Here is a 6,105-nt window from a genome sequence, read left to right on the forward strand (position 1 = left end):
TTCCTAGCTCTTTCCAAACACTCTGTCCTACTTTGTGTTCTGGAGACTTTAATAGCTTCTCCTGGACTCTCCTTTCTTTTCAGGTTTTTCATAATTTTCTAAGAATTTGAATCCAACCCCACCACTGCCCCCCCCCCCCAAACGCTAACCTGCTGCTTTGTTTCCCATTAGTTATACTTCTTGGAGTTTTACCCTTCCCTACTCCCCCACTTTCTAGTTTAAAGTCCTGTTGATCACCCTATTTACCCTTTTCGCTAGAACATTGGTCCCAGATAGGTTCAGTGGAGACTGTCCCAACGGTACAGATCCCTCCTGTTCCAATGCTGATGCCAGTGCCCCACGAAATGGAACCCCTCTTTCCCGCACCACTCCTTTAGCCACGTGTTTACTTCCCTTATTCTCGTGTCCCTATGCCAACTTGCATATAGCTTGGGTAGTAATCCGGAGATTATAACCCTTGAGGACCTGTTCTTTAATTTAGGTCCTAGTTCCTGATAATCCCCAAACAGGTCCTCTTTCCTAGTCTTATCTATGTTATTTGTCCCGACGTGGACCACAACAACTGGATCTCCCCCTCCCTCTCCAATATCCTTTCAAGCCGGTCAGAGATGTCCCTCACCCTGGCACCGGGCAGGCAACATACCATGAGGGACTCTCGATTCTGCTTACAAAGGAAGCTATCAATTCGCCTAATTATAGAATCCCCTACAACTACCACTTGTCTTTTTGCTCCCCCCTCTTGAATGGCCTCCTGTGCCACGGTGCCGTGGTCAGCTGGCTCATCCTCCCTACAGCCCAGTTCCTCATCCACACAGGGAGCAAGTACCTCGTACCTGTTGGACAAGGTCAAGAGCTGAGGCTCCTCTGTTCCTGAACACAGGATCCCTCTACCTGCCTCATTTGCAGTCACACCCTGCTGACCCTGACCACTGACTAGAATTGAGGTACTTTATCTACCGGGTGTGACCGCTTCCTGATACAAAGCATCCGGGTAACACTCCCCCTCCTGGATGTGCCGCAGCGTCCGGAGCCAGACTCCAGCTCATCAATTCTGAGCCGGAGATAAAGCCTACTGCACCTGGGATTCCCAGGCGGTTTCCCATCCAAGTACTAACCAGGCCTGAGTCTGCTTAGCTTCCAAGATCAGAAGAGATCAGGCGTTTTCAGACTAGTATGGCCGTAGTACTCAGTACTACTGAGCAATGAGAATTTTTCTGCAACTGTGATACTGGTGCCTTCAATGGTTATGTCTGGTGCTTCATAGCATGTGCCTGGTGCAGGCTGAAACATAACCTTGGTCTTGGAGACACTGATTTGGAGACCAAAGTTTTTGGCAGCACTTGTTGCCATAGATAGGATGTCTTCCTTGATGTGGGTAGCTAGGGCACAGACATCTCCACAAGGAACTCTTTGATTATTGCCTCTGTGACTTTGGTGGGGGCAGGCAGTCTGGAGAGATTGAAGAGCTTTCCTGAACGAAACCTAATGTTGATGCCTGCAGGCATGCTGCTGGTGGCTTCCTTCAGCGTTACAACAAAAATGAGATTGGAAGTTGAATGGAAATACTATCGAGCTCATTGAGGAGCTGATGCTGAGAAAGTGGTAGGGCCCGTGGGAACATGTAACCTGTTAGGTTCCCCACTCTTCCCATCAACTTTGCCCTGAATAAACTGAATGCTGCAAAGATATGGGTGTCCAGGTCAGTTGAACAGAAAAAGTGAGGCCAACAAGGATGTCCCAGGTCATGGATTCGGGGCCTGAAGCACACCTGAAGATTGAAGCATCAAACCATGAAATCTTAGGTTAGTCTGATAGTGATAGGAGGAAATATTCAAGTCAGGATTGCTGAAATCAGGCTTCTTTTCAATTAATATATGATCCACAGGAATAGTGCACTCCATTGCTTGCACTGTGTTAGTACAATGCCACAAACCATGGGAAGATTGTGCCCTTGAATGGACTGTAAACATTTGAGCAAAATTGTTCTGTGAAATAATATAAGATTATTCTGTGTGCTATTGAATAGGACAATTAACCAATTTTTACCTAGTTGGTTGCAACCAGAATGCAAAAAAGAAAGTCAGTAAATGCATTCTTCAAGGAAAAAACATTCTATAAGAAGAAAGCGAAAAAGAAAGTCAGAAAACACAATTTAAATGACCCATGAACATAAATATGTTAAGGCATAAATCAACATTGATATATACATTTTTATATATACTTAATTATAATTTAAGGGCTGGAATAGGGGAGTCAAAGAGTATAGGGCGCAGACAGGAAAGTGGAGTTGAGGCCACAACCAGATCAGCCATGATTTAATCCAGTGGCGGAACAGGCTTGAGAGTTTGAATGGCCTACTCCTGCTTCTGATTTGTATGTTTGTATGTGCGCAATTAATGATAGACTTCTCTGAATAATGAAATGGTTCGAACCCTGCATGCTATTCCAATAGTTTTAAACAGCACAATTTTAATTTTAATTCTAGGTTTTGATGAAATTTTGCAGCTGATTCTCCATGTTTATGCTGCTAAATTAGACTCTCATGTGGTGGTGCCAAACTCATGGATTTGGCAGAAGAGGCTGAGGCCTGATAGCGCTTGATGTGGTCCAGCCACATCTGGTGATGGATTGCAAAACCAGTTGTGTGTCAGATATGGTCTAGCCTAAACACCTTGGACTTAAGTAGTTCAATGTCAAATTATGTTTGATGTTGCTGAAGTGCCTTGGAACATTTTACTGTTTTAAAGGTGCTATGTCAATCTAAGTTATTGTTGTTCTATTCCCTATAAACTGCAGAGTACCCACTGCCACCCTCCTCATCCAATCTGCCATCATTATCCCTTTGCTCAAAAAAATACCCCTGATTCATTTGCCTTGTAAACTAACGACCAACTCCAACCTCCCTCTTCTCTCCAAAGTCCTTGAATATGTTGTCGCCTCCCAAATCCGTGTCCACCTATCCTGAAACTCATGTTTGAATTCCTCCAATTAAGTTTCCAACCTTGCCACAGCACACAAATTACCCTTATCAAGTCACAAATGACATCCTATGTGGCTGTAACTAAGGTAATCTATCCCTCCTCATTCTTCTCAATTTATGGGCAGCCTTTGATATGATTGACCACACAACCCTCTAGCACCTCACCTCAATGGTTCGGCTTAGTAGGACTGCCCTCAACTGTCTTTCCGATCCAGTCATAGCAAGAGAATCACCTGCAGTAGTTTCTCTTCCCGCTTCTGCACCATTACCTCTGGAACTGGCCTAAGCCCACGCACCTTCTCATATTTCTCATCCACATGCTGGCTATTGGTAACATAATGCAAAATGTTGATCTATACAGACGACATCCAGGTCTACCTCACCACAATCCCTCTCAACTCCACCGTTGCTTTTGATTTATTTACACGCTTATCTGAGATCCATTATTGGATTAGCAGGCATTTCCTCCAACTAATCGGGAAGACAGAAGCCACTGTCTTTGGCCTTGCCACAAACTCAGTTCCCTAAATAATCCATTGCCTGACCACTATCCGAGAGTGTAGCAGGCTATTTGCAACCTTGACATCCTATTTTACTCTGAGCTGAACTTCCAATCCTGTATCCTTGCCATCCCTGCTTAAACCTCCTGTAATGCATGTCTCAGTCTGTGCCTCAGCTTATCTGCTATGCCCCAACAATTGACTATTACAATGCTCTCCTGGCTGGCCTCCCACCTTGCTCCCTATGTAAACTCCTCAACTGTATGGCCTGTATTCTAACTTGCACCAAGTTATACTCGCCCATCAACACATAATCCTTATGCTTGCTGAACTGCATTAGCTGCTAGTCTGACAATGCCTTGATTTTAAAATTTTCATCTTTGTTTTCAAAATCCTCTGGCTCCTTTCTCCATAACCTCCAAGCTCTAAAATCATCCAAGATCTCTGTGCTCTTACAATTCTGGCCACTTGACCATCCCTGATTTTAATCACTCTATCATTGGTGCTGTGTCTTCAGCTCTGGAATTCCATCCATAAACATCTCTGCTTCTCTCCCTATTTTTCAAAATGCTTCTTACCTCTTTGACCAAGCTTTTGGTGACCTCCTTATGTGGCTCGTTATCAAATTTTGTTTGATAATGTTCCTATGAAGCACCTTGGGATGGCTTACTATTGTTTTGTACTGCACTGAGAAAAGACACATGCATATTCTCACTGCAAACAGCCATGTTGAAGACATTTTATTTACACCTCCCCAACAGAGAGAGCAGCAGAGAGGGCACCTCTTTCAATATACCACAACTATGTTAATTTTTTTTCATAAATGTTGTTATTTTAATGGCCCTACCATGGGGAAGGGGCAGGATCACAGAGAGTAAAGAGTTTGCTTGTGACAGGGGATGCAAGGGAGAAGGTGTGGTTGAACAACTTGACAACTATAGAAGTATTGTGGTGAATGGAAGGCCAATAGGCTATGCAGTTGGGAGGTTGAAAGCAGTTTTAAGTGACATGGTGAAGATTATTTTCCAGGGACGGTGCTGAAGGAAATGAAGTTGGAAGGGGGTGGAGGTGAATGAAAATGGAGAGGGGGAGAGGGGCTCAGCAAGGCATGATGCTCAAAGGATAATAAGATTCTAGAGGAGTAGCGGGGAAACCAAAATGTGATTTGATGATAAGGATGACATCGATGCTACTGGGTGGAGCAGGTTTTGGAAAGTACAGCTAAGCAGGAAAACTTAAGTAAGGGGGAAGGGTTCACCATCTGTGAACCAGGTTTCATTCAAAACCAGGATGTTCATGCAATCATTCACAATAAGATCAAGAATGTGAAGGGCCCTGTTCAAGAGTGAACAGATATTCTAATTGGAAATGTAGAGTGGGACAGTGATTTGCATGCTGACAGAATACAAGTTGATTGTTTTGTGTGGGTGAGTGGCATTGTAGTTGGTTGATGAGGTTGGCATAGCTAGTGCACTGGTCAATAAGGTTGGTGAGAGAGGAGGATGGGGCATTTGAGGTTGCTGCTCATAAGGAGTCAGGAAAAAGTGCCTTGATGTGTCCTTCAGAGAATGGCAGCAGAAATACTGAGTTTACCTGAGAGTTTACCAAGGAGGATTCCAACCTGGAACAGTGATAGAACAATAAGGAGACGTGGAGTAGTGATGAGTTGAGGGAGGAATATGGAGTGTGTGGGGATGATGGAGGACACCATCCAAGAGGGGGGAATGGAAGGTGGCATGAATAGAGACAGAAAGGGGAGGAGAGTAGACAAGGGTCTGAGAGAGGCCATGAGAAAAAAAATAAAGATAGAAGTAATGAGCTGGAGTGGTAGCCAAACGTTGCACAGGATTGAAAAATGAAGGAATTCAATTTACATGGGAAGCCAAAGATTAGCAGAGACTTGTTCTGTTAGTAAACAGAGGACCTTACTTCAGGGGAAGAATTTTCCCTTGTCGGGGGGGGGGAAGTGCAGGAGCGGATGTATGCACACATGCCTCTGATCGGCATCCCTGATCGGGGGTGCGCCGCCATTTTACATGGGCGGGCCATTTAAGGCCCGCTCATCTTGATGTCCGCCAGGAAGCGCTATGCGCTCCCAGTGCAGGCAGGGGGATTCCCTCAGCCAGGAGTGCGCTCTTTTGCGTATGCGCATTAAAGAGCTCACTCATCTCCCTGAGGCTAAGTGCTGCCTCAGGGAGATCGGCACCAAATTCAAAAATGGTCAATGCACAAAATTAAAATTTCCCTGACACGTCCCCTCATGTGACACTGTCATTTGAGTTGGGACATGTCCATCACTTTCATTCAAACTTGTATTAAATTTTTAAAAACCCTCATCTCACCCCACCCGTGGATGAGGTTTCATGCTTTTCCTGAAGCCAGCCAGGGCTCCTGGCCTGCCCACCAACCTTAAGGTTGGATGAACAGATCCACTAACTAGTTCAATTACTTTTTAACTGGCCTCAATTGGCCATTGACAGGTCGGTGGGCGCACAGCTGATTCTGCTGAGCCTCCGCCGATCTGAAAATTGAAATGAGGAGGGGTAACGCCGGGAGTTCTGCCCAAATTCACTGTGCATCATTTTATGCATCGGCGAGCGGGCCCCGCCCTCTGGGCCCCGCCCT

General features: G+C 45.1%; 1 pseudogene; it reads right to left on the reverse strand.

Moving 5' to 3' along the window:
- Positions 1-1,066: 1,066 nt before the first annotated feature.
- Positions 1,067-1,185, reverse strand: LOC121277518 (annotated as a pseudogene).
- Between the last annotated feature and the right edge of the window lie 4,920 nt (positions 1,186-6,105).

The sequence above is a fragment of the Carcharodon carcharias genome, chromosome 4, assembly GCF_017639515.1.
Source record: "Carcharodon carcharias isolate sCarCar2 chromosome 4, sCarCar2.pri, whole genome shotgun sequence".
NCBI lineage: Eukaryota > Metazoa > Chordata > Chondrichthyes > Lamniformes > Lamnidae > Carcharodon > Carcharodon carcharias.